The sequence below is a fragment of the Coturnix japonica genome, chromosome 1 (genome assembly GCF_054131305.1).
Source record: "Coturnix japonica strain WE chromosome 1, WE-NBRP24, whole genome shotgun sequence".
NCBI classification, from domain to species: Eukaryota; Metazoa; Chordata; class Aves; order Galliformes; family Phasianidae; genus Coturnix; species Coturnix japonica.
The window spans coordinates 6236439-6260713 of NC_140663.1; the positions used below are offsets into that span (position 1 = coordinate 6236439).

The following is a 24275-nucleotide window of genomic DNA, read 5'->3' on the forward strand; positions in this document are numbered from 1 at the left end:
GGGGCAGTGCTGTGGCCCATTGGGTGTAGCACACGGTAGCTTTTACCACCTTAGGATGTGATTTTTGTGCATCTCCACAAGGAGAGGAAGCCCACCTTGGGGATGAGGAGCAGGGAACTGGGGGGTCCCGGGTCTCCTCTGCCTTTTAATCCCTTGAGGATTTAGGGCAAGTTGAAATGCAAACCCCTACGCACTCAGTTTTACCGCTCTATAAGTGAAGATAATCTATATTTCACAGGAACATTGCATGGATAAATCAATTAGCCATGAAATCACAGATGGAAGATGCAGAAGAAATGTAAAAGATTAGTTCTGCAGAGCACCCCTTCCAGGCACAAGTACATTTTTAGATCATTTTTTTCATCCCCAACTAAAAATTACTACCAAGCTGCTCTTTACAGCCCTGCTCAGCTTGTTAACGTAGTACATGCTGCACAGGTAGATGACCGTATCAAGATGGGAGTAAGGCCATCCAGGATCTGCACCTTCACTTGGAGACCCTGTCCTGGCACCAGGTCTCTGTTGGGTCATGGAGCCCACTGCTCTGTGCTATTTGCCTAGTGAAATGCCACAGGTCTAGGGGAAAAAACTGCTACTCTCCTTATCTACATGGATATAAAACAGGGAAAATGAAAACAAAACAGGATGCAGACAGCTTGCTGCTGGGTTCGAGGGTGAACTGAGACAAAGAGTTCTCCACGTTCATAAGTCCCTCACTATTCTGGGGTCCCAGGGCAAGATCACGTATGGTCAAGGTCTTGCTAAGAAGCCAGGTAATGCTGCTAGGCTCAGTGACCTGAGCAGATCAATTAAAGAAAAAAACAAACAAAAAACCCCCAAAAAACTATCACCAGCAATAAACTTTTAATGACAATGAAATAGCAAAAGCGAGGAGTCTATTTTAAGGACCATAATCAACAAAGGCATTTTCTTCAGATGTCTGCTGACTCTGCTTTCCCTGAGGGCACTCTGTTTTGTGGCAGTGATCTCCACTAAGATCACCACCAACTATGAAATGTCGTCTCCAATCTGGTACTGTGCTTGATGTTGCCTTTGGAGAGTCAGAAGAGGGGGTATATTCCTGCTCTGGCATTGCTCTTTCCTGTTGTGAATCTTGCTCCTGCTTCTATTCATTCAGCCACAATCCTTTGGACCCATCTTCTTGATACGGTCATGCCGGAGGTGATCCTGGTCTATGCAGTGGTTGGGCTTGGGGACCCTTCTCAGGGCTATCCTTTGTTCTCATCTCCATGTTGTATTTGCTTGCCAGAGCTGACCACTACTGAACTGCTGTAGCTTCTCCTCAGTGTGCAATGCTGACAAAGGTAATGTAGAAATACATTATTACTTTTAATGAAGCTGAATAATATCTTTAACATCTGGAGTTTTGAAAGACTGTACGGACTATGTAGATTTTCTCAGAATCAGTGTCCTGGAGATGATTAAGCAGTCCTCATTTTAAAAAGCTACTTAGAAACATCAGTGCATTTACTATCAAAAAAGTGATAGACACCCAGAAGGTAAAACTGTCTCACCCAAGGAAAGACTGCCAAGCAAGACAGACTGTAAGCACAAGCATCTCACTTGCACATCCCACATGGTTTGGTGTGAGGCTTTATCTAGAAAAAGCAAGTCAGTGGGCCCATACAGCTTCCCCAAGCCCAAGATTCCTATTCCATTTCCAGTTACCTAAAATCTCAACATCACTCTATCTTCTAAAATATCAGCATTCAATACTTGGTTGATTAGATGTTGATGAAGTCCACAGTGTGTAGTCACGCTGTAGGTATTCAATCTGTTTGTGCCTAGTATATGTATTTGCAGTAGGAAAATAGGAAAATACTCTAGACTGAGCAGTGTACAGGCTAAGCTCATCCCTACTTGTCTTTCTGAGCTTGTTGGCAACATTTTCAACAGGCATGAATAGCCCCTCTGATCTCAATGACATTAGCTTAGACCTGATGACATTTCCCAGGTGCATCTGCATTCTTCTGGCAGAAGTATCACAATTTCTTTGTCAAATCCATGTTGCTGCAAAGATGAGAGAGTGATCATGGTGCAGAGAACAGAACCAGAAATGGTCCTTAGAGGAGATTTAGACTGGATATGAGGAAAAAGTTTTTTGCAGTAAGTGTGGTGAGGCACTGGCACAGGTTGCCCAGATAGGAGGTGGATGCCCCATCCCTGGAGACACTCAAGTTCAGGCAATATGGGGTTCTGAACACCTGATCTAGCTGTAGGTGTCCCTGTTCATTGCAAAGGAGTTGGACTAGATGGCCTTAAGGGTCCTTTCCAACTCAAATGATTCTATGATTCTATGACTCAGATATTCAACTACAGTACAACCCGAGCACTGATGGCATCGCTGGCAGCGGGACCAACCTGGGTACAAATTTGTTTCCTCTTTTTGATCCCTTCAGAAGAAAAAGAACAATAAAAACTTAAGGCTTTTTCTCTGCCCTGTTCAGATTCAGAGCAAAGAGTCTTCCACTGGATCATTCCATCCTCCCAAACAGTTTTCCTTCCCTTTCTCTCCTCCCTTGCTGGTACTTCAGCAATACCAGCAAGAGCTTTATAAAATCAAGACCCTATCATGCTGAGGGAGGATTTCTCTACATAATAAATGTTAACAGGACAGAAAAAGAAAGGGATAATCAACAACCTTGTCTCTCATAAGTTGTTCTTCCAGAAGCCAAATGATCAGATATATGCATTAATCCTAATTGTGTGTTACCGTCATTTGAAAAGCACCTATGGCCCAGCTCTGCATATCTCAGCTCTTTTCAGTTCCCTTGTCTCCTGTGGATAAATAAGGTTTGGCTGCAATTATGTTTTAGACCAATCTGAAAAAAAAGTACATATTCCTAAGGAAAAATGTAATTGGCGTGTGATCATGGCAGGACTTTCATAATTTAAAAGCAGCGTCTTTTGGCCTATCTATTATTTTGACAATTAGATTTTTAGAAAACAAATTTAAACCCAAATATTTTTCTACATACGGGTATTGTTGGAACTGTCACACCTAATAAGAGCACAAAAAGAAAGATGAAAGCACCGTGCTCATTTCTGAGCAGCTGGGAACGGCACTGAGAAAAGCACAGCAATTGAGATTAAGGGAGAGCCTTCACAGCGCAAGATAACCCAGCTGCTTGGAAAATCAAATCTATTGAACATACAGATTTCATGCAACAAAACAATGCCTTGCTGGGAAAGGAAAATAACAATGCTCAGATGGAGTTGTATAGTTGTCGATTCAATTTAGAGATAAATGGGCAGCCTCGTATTTTTCCTCTTTAGAAAAAAGTCAGAGTTAGCTTTATAATTGCGACCACTTATTATCTCTTTTTGCAAACTCTGGAAGATGGGCTCAGAGATGTTCCTGTGATAATAATGTACATCGTGAGTTACTCGAAAGGGCGGTTGCATGGTAAGTTGGGATGTACAACTTCCAAGTTGGGAAGGCTCCCTTCCAGGGTCTTCCACTGACTTTTAGCACCTCCCTCAGTTCTCCTTACCCTCAGTCTTTCTATGCCAAGAAGACAGCAGCACCTTTGTGACATGTTTTGACTTCTCTAGAAGAAAAGTGTTATACCCCATAATTTCTGTACTCCTCCCTAATTCATAGCAAGAACTCAGGACAAACACAATCTACAAAGCTGATCACAGAATGTTTTTCCCTGTGTTGTAAGTTGTGTGCATTATAGGTCGTTACAAATATATTTGAAAAATCCTATCTGAGCCCAAATGTTTTCGCTTTTTGAGGGGAAAAAAAAAAAAAAAAAAAGAAAAAAATATTTTTTCAATGGAAGTCATTTTTACATGATTCAGACCTACAGCTAAAACCTTATTTTCCCTCAAAAATTGATTTTATGGGGTCATTTTTGATCATCTTCAAAAGAGCAAGCTACTCTATTGGGAGAGTAAATTTCACCGGAATTCAATTGTGATCTAAACAGAGTGTTTTACCTACAGTGAATTTTTACTCCAGGTGCAAAGTGTTGATCAGTTCCACCCATTCTCCATTCTTCTGTTTTTCACTATGGAAGCTATGAACCCAGAATAACTTTTCCAAAATCAAGACCCAGCCTTCCTTCTCATTCTACAGAAATACACCAAACACTGGAAACGGCATCACTAAAACTATTCTTCTTTGCCTTGAAGAGACCATATTTTCAGTAACCTTCTGATAACCTATGAACGTCTAAGATTCTAACTGAGAAATATAATGCTTTGGAGTTCTAGTTGGATATCAAAGAGATATAATAGTTCTATTTCCTCTAAGCAAAGTCTTTCATTTATTCATGAAAAGATGGCTAAGAAGTTCCCTCTGGAAGTCTTTTATCAGACTTTCGGCATTGTAATAGCTGACTAGTCACTTCTGTTGTCTGTTGTCCTGGCTGGTTTTTAAATCAATGACACAATTCTTTACCTTTCACCAAACGACTCTTGTTTCCTCAACAGCCTTTGTGAGAAACTTCATCAAAGGGCTTGCAAAGTCCAAGGGAACCATTGCTGACTAGTCTTCTTCATTATAATCACCATTATTGTGTTGGTGATGAAAGAGTTCAGGTAGGTTGGGAAAAAGATATCACATTTCCCACAAAAGGCTGTTTGAGTTACAAGAACTTATTTCCAATAGAGTCCCCTACAGAATGGTACTGAAAGTACCCACAGTCAGAGCTGCTCCCTGCTCCTGCTTAGACCTGCAGTAATACACATTGCAACTTGTAGTCCTGAAATTACCCTCCTGGGATGAATTCCTAGCACCAGAAGTCCTTTCTTGAGAGGATATAATTAACAATGTTTTGATTCTCCCTCCTTTCTTCCTGGCTGATCTGGACTCAGGCATTTACATCTTTGCCTCGGTGTCCTCCAGCCCTTGTGAAAATGATGTGAGTTTTGGCCTTAATAACAAGCCATGCAAAATCCACATAATTGACCCCTTTTCTGAAAATAATTCAAAGCTTTCTCTTTAATCTTTGAATATGTATGTGTGAAAGGAATGCCCTCATTTCGGTGGAACCCTGTTGCATTCAGCAGAATTCTTACTATCATACAAAAAGTACAACTAGGGAATAGTAAGAAATGGAGGAGTTTTCTTCCCTGATGCCCTACTTTTTTTTTTTCTTCCCCATTATATGTGATTTTGTGTAAAGGAGATCAATCTCTTTTATTTCTGTGCAAGGAACCCATGGCACAGCTGACCTTTTGTAATCCCCACATCCATTCAGGGTGAATGGATCCCATGTGGGGATCCATAGATGGTTGCAAAACTCTGGGGCTTGAGTGAGTGGTCTGAAGCTGACTGCTAGCACTGCTCAGGACAGGAATGCTTCTAGGCCTATACTCTTGTACAGAGAGTTGCCCTGAGATAGTCTCATGGTTGAAAGCTGAATCCTTAATCTGAGGATCTGGAAACCGCTCATCAATAAATAGGATATATTAAGGCACTTCTGCCTTTATCCAGAGCATAAGCTGTCAACATGACCATTTTCCCCCACGTATCATTTGATTTGACTAGTTTCACTGCTACCTGGACAAATTCACAGCTAAGTTCAATGTCCACTTGTATGTGGGCCTCCGCATATTGTTTTAGCTCAATCTAAACCAGGGTATTTGCAAATCTGGTCACTCCTTCCACCCACTTACAGGCAGAATGTGAGAACTCATGGCAGTGGCCCTCCATTCTGTTTTCTGTTGAAATTTGGGGATATCTACAAACATTGTCTCCACAACCCATTTCCAGGGATGGTGTCACCATAGGAATCCCCACGCTTCACCAAAACTTTTCTTCTCCTTTCCCTTAACATCTCTTCCTCACTGAGACATCTCAGAATTGTGGAATCATAGAATTATTTGAGTTGGAAGGGAATTCTGAAGGCCATGTAGTCCCCTGCACTGAATGGAGATGTCTACAATTAGATCAGCTTCCTTCCAAGCACTGGATTATCTCTCACCTGCCACTTTTTCACATTCACATCAACGTTCTCCTATCTATCCACCTAGAACACTCCCTTTATACATTCATTTACAAAGCCCCATGGTTCTTTTTCTTTTATCTGCCAGGAGGACTGAGAAAAATGACACTGAAAACAGATTGTATTTTAATATCTGTGATTAAAACTCATCTCACCTCCTTCCAGAAAGAAACATCCACATCTCCATCCACTTGCTACAAGACAGCTTCTCCAAGTCAATAGTACTCGCGTGTTTATTCAAAATCAATAGCTCTTATTACAGCTTCTGCAATTGTGCCTCACTATCTCCGCCACCTAGTTAACTCACAGCCTTCCTGGCAGACACCGAGCTCACTGTGAAGTCTTGGAGCTACGAGATTGAGAAAAAGAGATCATAAAGTCAGCCGGAAATTGAGACCTACTGACAGGGGATGTCACATCAGATGGGTTGACAAGAATTCCCTTGCCTGCTTCTCATTCTCTTCACTCAGGCACATATGGCCAGATGAGAGACAGCCACAGTCTTTGAAATCTCTGCATTACGCTCAGTTTCTTCTACTGAAGAACAGAGTGATAACTCATACCCAGTGCTAGGGTCAAGGCAAAGATCAGCCAGTGGAATATCATCTTGGAGAAAAGCACTACGTAACAGTGTGTAATGTTTTTACACCTTAATGCCGCCCCTGCTGAAGCAGATGGCAGGCTCCCATTGACTTTAATGAGGCCATAAAAAGCCCGTCGTGTGCATGCAATATGTAACAGCTACTCTCCTCTCACAGCCCACATGCCGCGAGTGCTGCTTTCCCTTTTGTTGTTTCCACGTGCCAAGCAAGACCCCACCAACCCCCTGCAGAAACCAGGCATCCCCTGCATAAAGCTGAGCGAGAGCAACTGGAGAAGTGAAGAAGAGGAGCAAAAGATAAATGTCTTTTAAATCATATATAGTACAGCAAAGAGGAATAGAAAAAGAAAACTGATTTGTTTCTCATAGTGTAAGAACTGGTAGGTGTGCAATGATATCATCAAACATTAGTTTAAAATGGACCTGAGAGAGCACTTCTCTTATGGTACATAATTAAACAGGAATCTATTGCACAGAGATGCTGAGGAGTCTGAGGTATGAATGATTCAGAAGGAAATAGATAATTTTTGAGTGGTTTTAGCTTTTTCCTGGCTATTAAACACAAGGGTCCAAGAGAAACTTCTGACTCAGGAATCAACTTAGTGATGGGAAGCAGGATGAAACACATTCTTTATTCTTCTTTCTGTATCCATTAGACCAAACACTGGGCTAGATGACTATTTGTCCCATGGCTGTGGGGTGCCTTGTGCATCTACGCACACTGCAGGCTCTGTCCTATAGAGGCAGCACAGCTGCAAAGCACAGTTCTCCACGGTGAAATAATAAAGTCTGGCATAAGAAGGCAGCTTTTCTGCCACAGACCCTTACAGCAGCTGAGGACCTGGCTCATGGATAGATCATGGCACTAACTTCTCTGTCTAGAAGTTTCTGTTGAAGACTGTTGTAACAAGTGTGTACAAGATGCAGGAATATATACACACGTGTAACCTTTCAGACTTTGATTCTCATTTTTCCTCTGATTAAGTAAAAAATCAGGGGCTATTTATAACATTACAGTCTATAACTGTCAGGTTCGAGACAAATCACCCAGCCAGCACCCTGTCAATGATGTGGAAAATAGTGGCCACATAAACAGACCAAATGAAGTGGAAGTTAGAGTGTACGATGGTGTTGGATTGTGGCCTTTGATCTCTAAAGGCCAGAGGTCAAATTTCTCTGCACTGAGAAGAAAAATGACTCAGAGAACCCAGCCTGGTACCTGGGGAACGAGGAAGCAGCAGCTCTGCTCAGGGGAGGTGCAGAAGTAGAGCTGAAGCCTGGGGCACATCTGAGGTTTTGGGCTGGGACTGATGGAGACTGCGGTTAGGGAAGAGTCATTGGTGGTGCTATAAGAGTACGTGATCAGGAGGAAGCTCTGTGAAGAAATCTGAATCTCCACAGTAAGACATGCCAGACTTCAAAGAGGATCATGGGGAAAGGTGCTCCTCTGTATGGCATGTTTCAGTGACTGGGTGACAGCATCCAGAGTTACGATGGAAGTGTACTGTGGTGCACTACACAGGGAGCAACCTCAGCTTGACTTCCTTCACTACTGCTTCACCTATGATTTTGTATATGACAAAATGCCTTTGATTACTGGGAAGAAATAAGTTACATTCAGACTAAACAAAGCACTGGGTCCCCACCCAGGGGACTATTCCTCGTATTTGTTTTTACTGACCCACTCTGCTTTTCCAATTTGATTTACAGTAGTTGCCTCTAACTGCACCCTGAACAGTTTTTCTTGGCTGCTTTCAATGCATGAAAGTTAAATATTGGGACAAGAAATACATTAAAAGCCATTGCAGTTTTAACCCCTGGCAAGCATATGACATTGCTTTTGGGTTTTTTTTGTTTGTTTTTTATTTTTTTTTCCCTGCAAATCTACCTGACCTCATTCACACTATTTTCAACCCTTGCATTGGATAAAAATCTATTTGCACATACTGTATAGAGGAAAGACAGACAGGCAAAACAGTTCTCACCCACCCACACCTGCCACTGTTGGTGTGAATGGTGGAGCTGTCACTGCTGCCCTGGAACATCGACCAGTGGTTGTATTCTGAGCTGGATGGGGCATCAGGGGTGCAAAGAACCCCAGTGTTCCCTGATTTTGAACTCCCTAGGGACGCACAGAAAATTCATTGTTCTGTTGGAGTAGCCAAATGAAAAGATATATACATAAGGCATGTTTTTGGATGCCAGACTCCATAGGGGTAAAGCACTTGTCCTTCTGCCTGACAGCAGGCCACCTGTTCTGCTACAGGCAGTGAATAATCAGCTCCGCACGATGTACATTCACTGTCTGAGATTAATTCTTCTGTGGTCACGTGTGCTCAGACCCAGCAATTGGGTCCAGCTGCCTCCTCACCTATGCTGTCATCGTTGCTTATCAGGTAGGAAGCTCACAGCCTCTGATGACAGCCCAGGGGGTCCCAGAAAACTGTGCTTTCAGAGATGCTGAAGTTGATCTACAGTGCCAACATGGAGCGGTGTGAAACCATCTGGCAGTACAGATGCAGCGGAGCAGAAAGTAACACCTCGTGTCACCAGAGACCTTTCAGTTTATCCCAAGTAAGGACCTGCCTTTCCCATGGGATGCAGACCAATCTGTCAGACCCTCAGCCCTACAGTCCACTGTGGCCACTGGTGGGAATTGCTGCTCCCCTGCTCAGTCCAACAGGGCAGCACAAAGCACTGACACAAATCATAGCTCTGATACAAATGGGTGAGAACAGCTACCCTACAAAAATACATATATATAAGGGACAGTCATTGTTTAGCTCTGCAAAAAATTCATATGCTCTGAGAATACCTCAGACATCCAAGAGAGAGCCTACCCAAGTCCAACCTGAAGGTGGGAATTAGGCTTACTCTGTACAAATAATCATTAAGGAAAGAATTTCTCCCGTCTGAATTCAGGCACGTTGAAGCCGGAAGGATAATTTTAAGCTAGTCACCCTAGACTGAGCTTCCCTCTAGCCACAGGTGTCCAGAGGCAACTTGCCTCATCACAGATGTCAATTTTTGTGCTGAGATGAATGACCTGTTAGAGTAGCCTACTACTTTTCTTCACCTATAAGAAGAGACTAAGGTGATTAGCCCAGAATTAGATGTCTACTTTCTAGATGTCCTAAACTGGGACAGAAAAGTCACCTCTTGTCCTTATGGGTAGGGCTGAACTGCTGGGGCCAACACTCGTGGGACTGAGACAATGCGGGTGGTGACAACAAGCTGAAGTGCTCAGCCCTGTGTGAGATGAAGGGAAGTCAGACCTAGAGTGATGTTGTCTGTTAGCAATGCAACAAGAAATGCATCAAAGACATTTCAAGGGAAATGGGTAGACATGAAGGACTACATTGCATTGGAGCAGTATAACGAAATTCATTGTCATTGCTAAATTTCTCTTTAGTATATTGTGTTCTATGTAGAAATAAATATGCATATTTATGTGTCCAAAGAGAAACAGCAGCCATTTCAACATCATGTCAGCTCCTTGGTGACTCGTAATGGTTCACATATGAGGAACAACAGCTTATAGAGAGCACCATTCAACCAGCAAGCCCTCGCAAATATGCAAGAACAGAAAAAAAAACCACCCTAACATCCACCATTGGGAAAGGGCTTGCAACAGCCACAGAGCCACATTATAAGTCAGAGTAAACCAGGGCTCACAGGAGTTCATTCATCTACACTTTTCCAATCAATTGCTTGAGTGAGATTATCACAAGAATGATGAATTAGATCACTTAATCCAGTTGGATGGCAGCTCAAGCGGATGGGTAAACAAGGGGAGCTGGGATTCTGTTGGCCTTTACTGACCCGGAATAGCAGCTGATCAAGGCAGCATCTTTCAATGCTGATCTTGAACAGCTACTGAGGACTCACACTGTCAACACGATGCTTATGAGTGCCACTAAATCTATGTGTAAATTCAGAAAGCGTATTTGCCATTAGGAGGCCAAGAGCTAGAAGAAGAAGTATTAGTTATTTCTTCCTTATTTTGCTTCTTTCGGAACAAATAAAATAGTCCTCATTCAGAAGATAGCAACAAAGGCAAGATGAGGCATGAATACTTGTTTAGCTGCTCCTGAGCAAGGCAGAAGACAAAGTTTTGAATTCAGGGCAAATTCGTGTCCACAAGGCTGGAAGTGGTGATGGTGATTGCAACACTGGATTTTGGGGGGTAGGGCAGCACACCTGAGCTGCACTTGATGAGGGTGCTCTGATAGCACTAGATTTCCACAGCAGCCAGACTGTCATGTGTAAAGTGCAGTCATTCCTGCCTGGTGATATTTGGTATTAATCAGCACACTGTTGTAATTAAAATTTAACACCTGAATTAGAAAGATTTTGATCATTAATGATTGCACACAGAGCCACCCTCAGCACGAACTACCAGATAAGCATTTTCATGTTGTGCATGCAAACACTGTAGCTGGAAAAGGTAGTATTTAAGAATTTTTCCTTTTAATTCAAACAAATCCACTCTTCTGTTAAGACCAACAAGCACTTTATCCTCTCTTCTAAGGAGGAAAAATAAATGATCATAGCGAAATAAAAACATGAGTGTGTTAATATAATATATGCAATTCATTATGGTCTGATGAATGATTAGAAGTGACATTCAACTCTGCCCTCTTACTAAGTTTTATTAAATAAATGCTTGAGCTGGCAAATGGAAGGGGGCTGAGATCTAGAGCTCTGTATCTGCGTACTGAGTAAGCGGACATCAAAGGACTTCTCAAGTCAGTTATGGGTGAGGATTTTGTTTTGGGAGGGAGAGAACAAATCTTCCTTCAAAAGCCAAAAAAAAAGGCAGAGAAAGAATATGCATTTTGCTGACATCACGCATTTAACTGCTGCAGCCAGAAAATCCAACCAGGGCCAAAAAAGAGAAAGGAGGAAACAGTAGAAATGAATAGCAAATGTCCACGCTTGCATAATGAACACATGTAAGTGCATATAAATATACAAATACATATTCAAATGCACTTAGCTTACAGATGTTTTCAAAACTTGAAAAAAATAAATAGCAGGTTTTTATGCTCTGGCAAAAGCCTGCATTTACAGATAATTAAGCCTGATTGCTTTCAGAACAGCCTGTTAATAGACTTTCTTTACTTATCAGGGGTCATTTAACATTTGCAGTGCACAAAACATTACCCCACATCATCAAGTCACTTTCCATGAACAAGTCTGCTAAAATGGATGATGTTATGGGTCTGCATTGAACCACTCCATGGCTCACACTGCCTGGTTCCAACAGCGCCATTTACCCAGCAGTTTTCACCTTCAGCACCCTGAATCTCTTTACAGTTGCCTTGAGCTGTCCCAGTGCCCATGTGAGGATCCTTCACCTCTGAGGAATTCAAAGATTAGCCAAGGCTGTTGTCCCAGATCCTTACAGAAGGACCCATGACTACAGTGTGCTTAGGTAACATGGGCAGAGTCACTTGGTGAAATCAAATCTAGGATCTTTCTATACAAGTGAGGTAGAGCTTGGTCTGTTCTACTGGGTAATAATGATAGGATGAGAGGGAATGGCCAGAGCTGTGCTCGAATCCATGGGGATGACATGCTGGGCGGGGGCTGCACTTTGTGGTACCTAAGCAGCTGATGTTCCCAAGGGCAGATGCCTGCTTGCAATATTAAATGGCCACACTGTGTCTTCACAGCGTATTGTGGGAGAGGGTACGAAGGTGTGTGATTTCACAAAGACCCTCTCTTGTGAATAGGTGAACAGTGGTAATTAAATGACTCCATATTGTTTCCTGGAGGGGAAAAATGAAATATTGACAGACGTGAGTTTGCAACAGTTTGCTTCCTCTCTCACAACCACATTCTTCTCTAATATTCTTGCAACAGTGGCTGCAGCAACATGTGAATTTCATGTTGTTTGGAGGTTTTGTCTGAAAATCGCACAAAAATCCGTCAGTTTTCTGAAATCAGCTCATGTTTTAAGTACTTTAATTTGCCAGCTCAGCTCAGCACTATGGCTTGATTGCACTCGTCAAGTGGAGATCAAAAGTGTCACAGGAATATTAGAAAAAGAAAGAGGTAATGCTTGACTCTAAGGGAGGGCTGTTAAATGAGTAAAGATGGGAGAGGAAGGAGACTAAACTGCAGTCATTTCATGCTATTTGAGAACTGCCAACTTTCATCTACAGATCTCATAGCATTTTGTAGTGTGTTTTTTTTTTTTTTTTTCTGGAAGCATCAGAAAATACCAGGTTCACTTTTATAGGCAGAAAAGTCTCTCTCTTACAAGGAAAACAATGAAAATTGATGCATAAATACAAAAACAAACAGAAGGTTACAAGAAAAGAGACCAAACCCCCCTTCAAATGAACCCAATGAAACTTTATACGTGGAGTTTGACAGCTTGAAATACGTGACAGTGAAATTAAAATGCCAGCTTGGAATCCTATGGAAATGTGGGATTGATGGCAAATTAAACTTTAAGTACTTCTTACACTGATATTTGAGGAAGTTTGAGAGCGTTTATTTAGTGCAGTTAAAATGCCAAAGTCTGAGAGCCAATCCAGCTGATGAAACCTTTAAAGTCTGGTTTAATGCATGCAAAACCAAAACTGAGGAAATGCAATCATGCTTTATTTAAAAACACACACACTGCACTCTCTGGTGAATAAAATAAGCTCAGTGCAAATTGCTTACTTTCGCCACTATAGCATTGAGTATGTGCATTGATCTTTGATCCCTCATTCTCACAGAAGGCTGTCAGTTCTAGAATCTCACATTGGGTGCTTGCAGATGTTTTCAGTGTTTCTGAACATCAGCATCTCCTGGTGTTTCCCTCCCACACCACTCAGGAGCCAACAGTCCCAGAATGGCTGTAATTCCGTCCCTTAAAAGACAGGTAGCAATTAAAGTGTCATTAAGCTTCAGAGCTAAATCTCTTTGAGTTAAAGAGGTCAGACTACCTATTCCATGATACTGTGTCTCTCCAGATTCTGTAACACATGAGATCAACTCCCATCCAGAAGATTTTCTTCATAAGGAGACGGGCATGGTATCATTTAAAGGAAGATCATTCTGAGAGAGCTGATGAGGTCACTGAAGAAACACTGACACAGTGCATTAGCGAGGGCCAGCCTGATCTGACCTAAGCTGTACCACTGGATATTGTGGGATTGCTTTAAATATCGACCGTTCTTCAGAGAGCAGGAGGTCACGTGTATGTGAGTGGTTTGTGGATGACTGATGCCTGTTGATTTTTGGGGCTGCATGGATCACTTGCAGTGAAAGGCACCATGTGTGATTAAAAGTAACTCCTGGGTAATTCAGGATTGCTATGGGGTAAAAGGTTATTCAGCTTGACTGAAATTGTCTAGGTGCATTCACATGATTTGTGAAGGCAATGGGGTTTGAGAGGAAGAGCACAACAACAGCAAGTGCAACTTTAAGTTGCCCTAATCACACTTCTTGGAGTGTGTCTATATTTTAGTTATTTAGTTTATTTAGTTATTTAGTTTAGGTTAGATGTTGGGAAGAAATTCTTCACTGGCACTGCTGCCCAGACAACCTGTGGGTGCCCCATCTCTGGAGGTGATCAAGGCCAGGTGGGATGGGGCTCTGGGCAGCCTGAGCTGGTGGGGTCAAGCAACCCATGGCAGGGGTTGGAGCTGGATGGACTTTAAGGTCCCTTCCAACCTAAGCAATTCTATGATGCTATGATTGTATGATATCTCAAAATCATCTTGAAGGATTGTAAAGAGAAATATGCAGAGGTGCCAAGATCTGTAACAACACCTGGAGGGCAGCCAGTGTGTAAGTAGGGTCCCAACCCCATCTGTTTCACTAAGATTTGCTGATGTTGTGACACACTATTTGCTAGGAAGACATGGCCAAAACATCAAGCACTTCAATTCCACCATAAATTCCGTATTTGTATGATATAGCAGTATAAAGTGGTTTAAGTACAAGACAATTTTTGCCCTGTGCAGAGAAAAGACCCAGTTCTTTCAAGTCAAGGCACAGGTGTAATAATAGGAGACAACATAAAGAATCCTCACGGCTATGGTGATGGCCCCATGCTGAAGTTCAAGCTCCATTTGGACAGTGCTCTCAGACATAGGATTTGAATTTTGAATGGTCTTGTGTGAAGTCAGAAGTTGGGCTTGGTGATCCTTGATCATGATTCTGAGATTCGTGTGGATCTGTTCCAACGTGGGTAGTCTATGAATCTATAATTTGTACCTATGAATCTATAGATCAGACTAAGAGATTCCCAGAAGGTGTTCATGAGCTCAGCATGGCAGGAGCCCAGATTCATAGGCTGGCAAATGTTAAAATCATTTTTTACTGCACTTTCTCTGATATCGTTTTTTCCCCAGTTATTACCTAAGTGGTGCACAATCGCTCCCTTTCCTTACTTTATATAACATTTAATGTGGGCAAGAACTTTCCAAAGGATTCAAAGGTTGGATTAGACAATCAGGTCTGAATGTGAAGAGATGAAAGTATTCTTGACTGGTGAACAGGAAAAAAAAAAAAAAAAAAAGCCAAATTAGTACCTGATAAACTAGAATAAGTATGGGCTGGTGAAGAGGGATTCAGGCTAGAGAATGTGGTAGTATAAAACTTGCTGTGGAGTTGAGAGCTTTCCTTTGCCCTACACAGCTGTGATAGCTCCATATGGTCTGTTATGGAACAGAGTAACATAAACAGAGCGTGGGCTACATACATCACAAATCAGACATTTTCTTTGGTGAAAGCAGGAAGGAATTGCGCTTATTTTTTGACACATCGCCTCCATGACTCTTTTATTTTTTCATAACCTCAGCTCTGGGAGAAGTGGGATTGAAGTTCCCAAACTTTGATCTTGAAGAATAAGGTTTCAAATGTGAACTTCCAAAAATCTGAGGGAAAAAAAAAAAAAAAAAAAAAAAAAGCAAGACAAAAAGAACAAAACAAAACAAAACAAAAACCAACCAACCACCACCAACAAAAACAACAACAACAAAACAAATACCAAAACCTTTTAAAAAACCTTTTTAGTAATGTATATTTTAAACCGGTATCATTAGGGAAGGAAACTGACTCATAGTTTTGACTGTTTGGAGTTGGTACTCCATGAGAGCGCAAACTTTAAATCGACCTTTTCTCACATGGTACCTCGTATGTCTGCAAATGGAAGTGCAGTCATTGTAGATGCAGTGTTAGACTCTGTATGAACCTTGGTAGAAACACAACTTAAATGCAATTGAGATCTGCAGAAAAAAAGAAGAAAGTGGTAATTCAGAGGAAAAATTCAATTTCACGCTGATTGTGGTCCATGTCTTACCCCAGACGTCAAACTGGCTGTGTAACAAAACCCAACATTCAGTGGGCTGTCTGCACCCACAAGGGACTCATGGTGGAGAAAGATGGAAAATTTAATTCTATCTGCCTCTATGAAAGGGAAATGCCACCGAGTCAGACACAGCAGAGAAAGGGTCATCACTTATGTCTCTATGCATGCTGTCTAACCAGTGCACTTTAGGGCAGGAATCACAGATGTGAATGCATCAAGACCTTTCCTGCATCTTTTCTAAGAAAAGATAAACAAATGCTCAGCTCCTGCATATCCTGTTCAATTTAGATCATACCTATTTTCTTATTGTAAATGCCTGCTTTCTTGTGGTTTTTAGTGATGACTGATGGAAATGGATTAGGCGCACTTTCCCAGGCTGGGTGGCTGAGCCCAGCACTGGGATATGAGAGCTTGGTGTCTTCATAGACTCACTAAGGTTGGAAAGGATCACTAAGATCATTTAGTCCAACCATCAACCTATTATGATCGTTCCCACTAACCATGTCCCTACATGGGGACATCTCACCACAGATGGTTTGGTGCAACTTTGAACAGCATAGCACTGGTAACTTCATCACTGGTAATTGAATTCATGTCCCAATAAGGGTTTCAGCCAAGGAGCCCAAATGGTGAACTGCTCAAAGAAAAAAAAACACACTTTAAATGCAGGGAAAGGTGGTTCACATCACCCCCTGGAGACATCCAAAGGCACCTACCTTTCAACTGATCATTAAAAGGATGTTCAGCCCTCCTTCTCAGGATGAAGTTGCTAAGCTTTTAAATTATAGATACAAATTGGGAGCTTAAATTAGGCAGGCTCAGTTCCACACCTGGTACTTATATATTATGAAACAGCCTTTCATTACACGTTCACGTATGTTTTTTTCTCCCTGGAGGACAGTTGCCTCCTTTAAGATGCAGGATGGTCGATCGCTAAGAATGAATGGAAGCTGAGCAATCTGGGAGGGCGATGTTGCAGGACTACTAAGCCTGGGAAGTCCACAGAGAGTGTGCCAGTGAAATACGTGGAGGAAGAAAAATATTGTTGAAGGGAGTTAAATACAGAGCTGAAGAAATGCTGCTCTATCTTACAAAAGTTCAGAATCTGGATTTTTTCCATCCTAGCACAGGATGGAGACACAGGTTCTTTGGGTAATTCAAACACCACTTTCTTTGCTTGGCCACTCCAGTTTGCTTTTAAACTTTGCTAGAAATGGCAAACTAATTCCAAGCAAAACAACAACAACAAACAGTTGACAATGGAAAATAAAACATTCAACTAAAAAATTCACAGATGCCTACCTCATTTATTTACACTGTTCCCATAACCCTTTTCCATGATAAACTCTATTTTCATAGAATCATAAAATACCCTGATTTGGGAGGGGGCCATAGAGGTCATTGAGTCCAGCTTAGCCCTTTCAGCTAAACACCATCCCCCTGACCATGACACAAAAAATCAGTGATGTTAAGTATTCCTGCTGAGCACCCTGGGGGCACCTGGACACTGCCTGTACATCTCCCTATGTGGCACAGGACACTTCATTTCTTACTTTCCTCTTTCTCCAGGCTGAAATCAAAAGGAAAATCTGGAATTTGTTCTGGCATAATACTGAGCATGGGAATCTATTTTCATAATGCTCTGCATATGTGTCATGTTGTACAATGCTTTGAAAAATCGGGTTCTAGGTGTTTTCAATAATGTAGCTAAACTGAATGGATACTTTTGACCTTAAACTCTCTTGTACTGCAGCTTCTCATCTGTAAAATGGTGGTAACAGCATCTTCTGTTCTTATAGAGTTGTGTTTGAATAGTACTCAGTAATAGTGTGAAGTATTTTATGCATAGTTTTGCTTGTTTATTGCTTACACCTCATATTTGATTGTTCAGTGTCAGTCAAACAACAAAGTATAAAAGTTTTTCTAAATAAGTGACATTTTCTATATCCAAATGAGAAGCAAACTGGCAAGGAAATTACAGGATCCTAATTATGCTTTATGCATATAAATCAGCTGTGAAATCATTTGAAACTCTTGTGTGTTTGGGATCTTTGTCAATGAGGCAGAATAATTATCAACAAGCCTCCATTAAGCCTCACTTTAGAAAGATCTCATTATTAAAAATGAAAACAATTCTGCACTTCAAAGTCAAAATGACTCCCCAGCGGACTGGGCAGATATTAAGGCTTGTAAGCATCAATGTGCATATCTCAAAAAATTAAACTATAATTATTTTGTGTTTAAAATAGGAATTCCCCCTTTTACCTTTTATCAAGGCAAGGAATTGCTGTGACCTAGAAACAAAGTTAAGCTTGGTCAAGTGAGACACAGCACTCAAATAGCCAGTTTAAATGCAATGCCAATAAACAGAAAACAAGCGTTGAGACAGTTCTCAATAATGGGTATTTATAATAAGCACAGCATATTTTATCTTCTCAAGTACCATACCATGCATAGGTCAAGTGATAAAAGTTATCAATTTCAGGGCAATCACAGAATCACAGAATCATAGAATCAATCATAGAGTCATAGAATCACAGAATGGCCTGAGTTGAAAAGGACCACAGTGATCATCGAGTTTCAACTCCCCTGCTGTGTGTAGGGCCACCAACCACCAGACCAGGTTGCCCAGAGCCACATCCAGCCTGGCCTTGAATGCCTGCAGGGATGGGGCATCCACAGCCTCCTTGGGCATCACCACCCTCTGTGTGAAAAAATTCCTCCTAATATCCAACCTAGATCTCCCATCTCAGTTTAAAACCTTTCCCCCATGTCCTATCACTGTCCACCCTTGTAAACATATATACCCCCTCCTGTTTATACACTCCCTTCAAGTACTGGAAGGCCACAATGAGGTCTCCCCAGAGCCTTCTCTTCTCCAAGCTAAAATAGGGGCATGGTTACTGGGCATGGTGGTGATGGGTTGACAGTTGGACTTGTTGGCCTCAGTGGTCTTTTCAAATCTTGATGGTTCTATGATTCCATCATGACAAGGTCAGAAATCAGAAGCCCCTGCTGCTCTCTGGTTGCTGTATGTGTGCTGGCCTTAATAGATAGTTTAGGGTGACACATCCTCACTCTTACTTTACTCATCCCTATAAACTGCCCATCAGAATGAGGAGGCACTGCAAGAGCTGCCCCTATAGACACTCAGCGGAGGCAGTGAGACACCACACCGAAGCCTGCATGTATTAATCTGTTTCCTTCTAACTTTCTGAAACTCATCACCCATTTCATAGACAAACACCAGAGTCCCCCAGAGATCAATACGTCCAACACGGGGCTGCAGGTGCAAGACGGACAGGGCCTGCTCCTGGTTCACAGAGCTCCATGGGGAACAGCTGGTATCACAGCTCCCTCTGTGGGCTCATCATCAGATTGGTTACCAGCATCCTCCCTTGGGGGATCCAGCACGCTTTCCAAACACAAACCAAACTGTATGCGTGGTGTGGCAGTTTCCCCAGACACATCTTAAGATGGAAGCAGTGTTCCTACACCAAGCAGCTGCAGACACAACCCGAAGGAATTGACTGATGGTTAGAAGAGAGACTGTGGCACCATGTCTCTTTTTCTATGAGTTTTTTGCTTGGTTGTGACAGTAACAACACCCACCCCTCCCCCTCACCCACAGTGGAGGTATTACACAAAACTTTGCTCTTTCTGTAGAAAATAAAGTGATGGTGGAAATAAGGGGTGGTTATAAATAGGTATTTGAAGTCAAATATAGGTGCATATGGGCACTTGCTTTTAGACAAATTCCACTTTGTACTCCTCAGCCACCTTCTTGTGTTCCCTTGAGGGTTGGTTAAAGCAGTGTTTCACCCAGAAACAACATTTGTGGATACGAATGGAGAGGTTTCTGATACAGAGACTTTGTGCTATGTAAATCACTGCTGAACTGAGTCTGTTCCAGCACCGTTCCGCTGCTCTGCCAAACTCAGTAGTCCTTGTGCTCTTGCTGTGACAGATACTGGGACTTAGGCTGAGTATAAGAAAGAAGCTTTTTACAGTAAGGGTGGTGAAGCACTGGCACAGGCTGCCCAGAGAGGTGATGGATGCCCAGTCCCAGAAACACTCAAGGCCAGGCTGGATGAGGTTCTGAGCAACCAGATCAAGCTGTAGGTGTCCCTGTTCATGGCAGGGGAGTACATGGCTTTAAGGGTCTCTTCCAACTCCAGTGATTCTATGATCAGTTCTCTCCCACTCTCCCATGGCAGACCTGTACCTTTGCTATAATGACTTGATGATGCCTGTTAACACACCATCTGGAGGTGGTGTAAGCTCTGATGATGCCCTTCTTGCAGGCAGCTCAGAGTAGTGGTGCCACTCCACCATGCCAGGCACATCCCTCCTCCTGGGCAGAGGAATGGGTAAAAAAGAAGCTGTAGGTCCATCTGGAGAACATGCATCATTAAATGATTGTGTTCCTCTACAAACAGTTCTTAAGGGATGGGTAAGTGAATACACCAGATACTATGGCCCTGAACTCCACAGTGTGAGATGGACACATTGCTGAGACAAAGAAACCAGACACAGTATTTAAACCCTTTCCTGAAACAGCTGTAGCCTCTTTTCTCTGGATCCCACTGTCATCTGCTTGCGCAGAGAGAGGCATGTGGAGCAGAAATGCTGATGGCTCTGTCACTGATTTGTAAGCCCATGCCTGTGACACATTCTGGCTCCTGACTCAGCAGAACAGCCCAAAGGGATTCATCATTCCCCTACAGTGTTCTCGTGTCCCAGGAAGCCTCACCTGATGCAAGGAGCCAGCTCTTCAGAGGAAACAGATGCAAGATCAGACTCTCAGCAACTGTGTTACCACAGCCTCTCCTTCAGAGCTCAGACCATATAAAACCCCTACTCGTTTACTGTTTAAAGTCTTTAAGTTTGGAGGCATCTTCACACTCCCATTGCAAAGATCTTTGGCAGCTGCAGCAATCACATTTTAAGCACTTAATTTCATTACTGAATCTAGCCCAAGGGTCTTCTGACTGTGCTCTCTGCCTTGCAAAAAATTGATCTGAGATCTTCTTTCCTATCTTGAAGTCAATGTAATTGAGATTTGAAACAACCGGGATGAGCCTATTAAGAAGCATTAATGCTCTTTGAGGATGAAAGTTCCATTACCTTAACATCTCACAGCTAAAAAAATTCCCTTGTAGCTGTTTATTGACCTGTAAATATGTGGTATAAATGCATCCTTGACATGAAGAAAACAGAAAGGCAGGTATGACATTTCTCCCCGGGGCAGCCACCGCAGCTTAAAATATCTTATCTGCAGGAAAAGCAGCTAGAGAAACCTAATCACTGCTTAATTTACTTATAGCCAATCAAAAACAGACCACTCAGCAACTGTTCTTGGCATTCTATCCTTAACGTCTGCCCAGCAAGAGCTGCAATTGATTATCATTATCAGGTGCACTAACAACCCTTGCACAACTAAGAAGGAAGTAATTGGGCTGTATGGTCATTTCTGTCAAGTTGGTGTTGTTTTCTAATCAAAAAACCCTGTGCTAAATAAAACATTTGGGAAAACAAAAATCCATCACCAGCAACAGCTAACAAAAAAAAAAAAAAAAAAAAAAAAAAGGCCTTACAAAGGTGATAATGTTTCTTTGAGTCCTGAATTAACCTGCAGTCTAACACAACATATGAGCCCTGACTTGAATGCAGAGATTATATTGATTAGCCAGATTGGAAAGGGTAATAGGAAGTGGGAAATTAACATTCAGACAGTAGTTAAAGCAAAGAGCTGGAGGAGAAAGTAGAGATGCAGAGATGCACTCCCTCTCCCTGACATATCCCTCTTCTAATTACATTTAGCTAATCCGTTCAATTAACATTGATGAATTTTATGATGAAAAGCATAATGAATCCATTAAACACAAAACAAGTATTGGCATAAACCCTTTTCACCCCAGGAAGTGAATTATATCAGGAGGTCTACAGCAATTTACTAATAAAGTGATCTAATGATGAAAAGAAGCCATTCATTTTGTGGCCAGTTAAGACTCAGCCTCCAGACTCAGTGCTGATGCTAAGGGATTCGCTCCTCTCCTAAACTACAGCAATTGGCAGTGAAATTGGGCCAACAGAGCACATCCCTCGCTGCTACCTAATCAAAGCACTGAGCCCACTTTGCCGGTATCCCTCACCCCCTGCCAGACTCTTCTATAAAAAGCCGATTTCTTAAGCAGTTACTCACTGCTTTATAATTCATAGACTCTCCCAAAAGTTTTAACGTTCTCCCTACGAAAGCAGTGAGGGGGAAGTACGGATGGAGACAACTACTTACGAGCCACAAATATCCTGCGCTAACACCATCTCCTCCTGCGATGTGCGCGTTACATTTCTATCATGCATGCACTAAATTTATATGTCATGCATTCCCTTAACAAGACTATTCATACAACTATGATAAATAGGGCCATAATCTGCAGCGATTTCAATCCTTCTGTATGCCAGCAGGAGTCTCTTAGCAACCGTTGCTAGGAGCAACGCCAGCATCCCGCATCTTTTGTCGGATTCGATGGCAACCAAGCTTCCAGGCTTACAGTGGAGTCTCCAACTATACCCTGGAGAGCACAAAGCCTCCCTTCCCCCTCCCACCAACCTGTGCTATGGGGAGAGACACTGCACAGTGTGTAAGACTCAGCAGTTATTAAAAAATATCAATTCAGCACAATCCAAACATGGACACAATTGGTATCCCTTAGTCTGTCACATGAAAGGGCTATTCGTTTTGTGAGAGCCCAACAGCCCTGCTCTCTCCCCAGCCTGCTTACCATTCACAACATTGTCTTTAAAGTGGGTTAGGGAACCTCCATAGAGTGGGACAAAGAAAGCAAGAAATCCCTTTATATGTTCCCTGAGATGTGTCACCAAGGCATTCCCAGAGCCACATGCAGTGCGTGTGCCTGCAGAGTACTGCCACAGTCTTAACACTCCTTTAATTTTATATTGTGGTGATAGCCTCATGTCATCTCCTAATTGCTTAGCTTCCCTCACAAGAGGAGCTGATACCTTTGAGGTTTTTTTACAGGATGTTGTGATTTCCAGTCCTTCTCAAGCAGGACTGTCCAGATCTGACAGTGTTTCTCAATGGTCTTCTGGATTAAGGGAGAAAAGGAAAACCTGGTAAAATCCCTCTGAAAAAAAAAAAAAAAAAAAAAAAAAAAAATGATGGGAGCCCTATGCAAATCGAATCAAGGTGTATTGAGAAATGCCAGCTTTAATGATGACATCTGTGATACAGGCTAAGAAGGGTACTGGGCTGCTTCTTCCTCAGGGAATATATGAATTTTTCATCCCAAATCAATTACTAGGTTTCTCTTCCCATTGCTGTCCTTAAGGCTGTCAGACACCTCAGCCTAAAACCCTTGTTCTTAGGCCATTGACACCTCAGTCTTAAAAAAAAACACCCTGAAAATAGATTTACCTCTTGTCTGAAATTTAGCATCAGAAGGGATTACCCTGGAATCACATCATATTTTGATCAATGGCAAACTTTTCTTCTTTAAAAAATAATTCCAGCACTTTTCACATACCTTTTCCTCATTTGCATTTAAATTGCTTCATTAGGTGGCATGCCATTTTCACTGTGTTCTATTTGTCTTCTAGGAATAATTTCTCCCTTTCCCCTTTTAAACTTGCAAAATGTGCAAGTTTAACCCAAGGCCCACATTGGAGCAGTACTTAGATACTGGCCAAAAAGAGAAAGACAAGTTAAAACGTGGGTGACACTGTCTCCCCCGTAAGCAGCAGCACGGCTGTCAGATCAGTAGAGGAGATGAAATATTATTTGCCATAATACTTTGGCACCAGCAGTTGATTTATGGATCCTGTGTCAGACGTAGATTTAAATTTCCTTGTTTATCCTACGGTTGAATCATGATTGTCTTGTTGCTCCTTCCCATGAGAGCCAGTCAAGTATTTCAAGCTTATATTATATTTGCTGGACCAGGGCTCATTCTGTTCAGCTTGAAATTAGCATTGCTTACACAGCCTTATCTGTCTCAGCCTTATAGCCCTGATCAGACCTTCAGAATACAGCAGGGAGCCTAAAAGCTCCTCTTCACAGCTTTTGGGTGAGGAATCTACTCGATTCTTCTCATTTTAGAGTACCGTAATGTAGAGGTTATAGCCTTGCTCTGAGCCAGATATTTGACCCCCTTCTAAGAGGTGATAGAAGGAAATCCAGCAACCTTTGAGTGAGCAGGGTGTAAAGGGAGCTGGTGGGTCCCTCCAAAGCTGCAGGTGTCAAAATTTAGACCTTTAAAGATAAGAGGAAGTGTAGGACTATAAAGTAGAAGATAACAATTCAACTCTTATCTATACCACAACCTTATGCAATCATCTTAGCGTTAGCCGCACTTCTTGT

General features: G+C 42.1%; 1 protein-coding gene and 1 long non-coding RNA gene across 4 annotated transcripts in view; both read right to left on the reverse strand.

Moving 5' to 3' along the window:
- The window catches only part of FRMD4A (FERM domain containing 4A), a 326160-nt gene that overhangs the window by 258549 nt on the left and 43336 nt on the right, over window positions 1–24275 (reverse strand). The window lies entirely within an intron of this gene.
- LOC116652762 (uncharacterized) lies at window positions 843–22330 on the reverse strand. The gene is made up of 2 exons (XR_014933096.1): window positions 22191–22330; window positions 843–1316 (listed from the first exon to the last, which is right to left on the reverse strand). It is a non-coding gene; the product is annotated as an uncharacterized LOC116652762 (long non-coding RNA).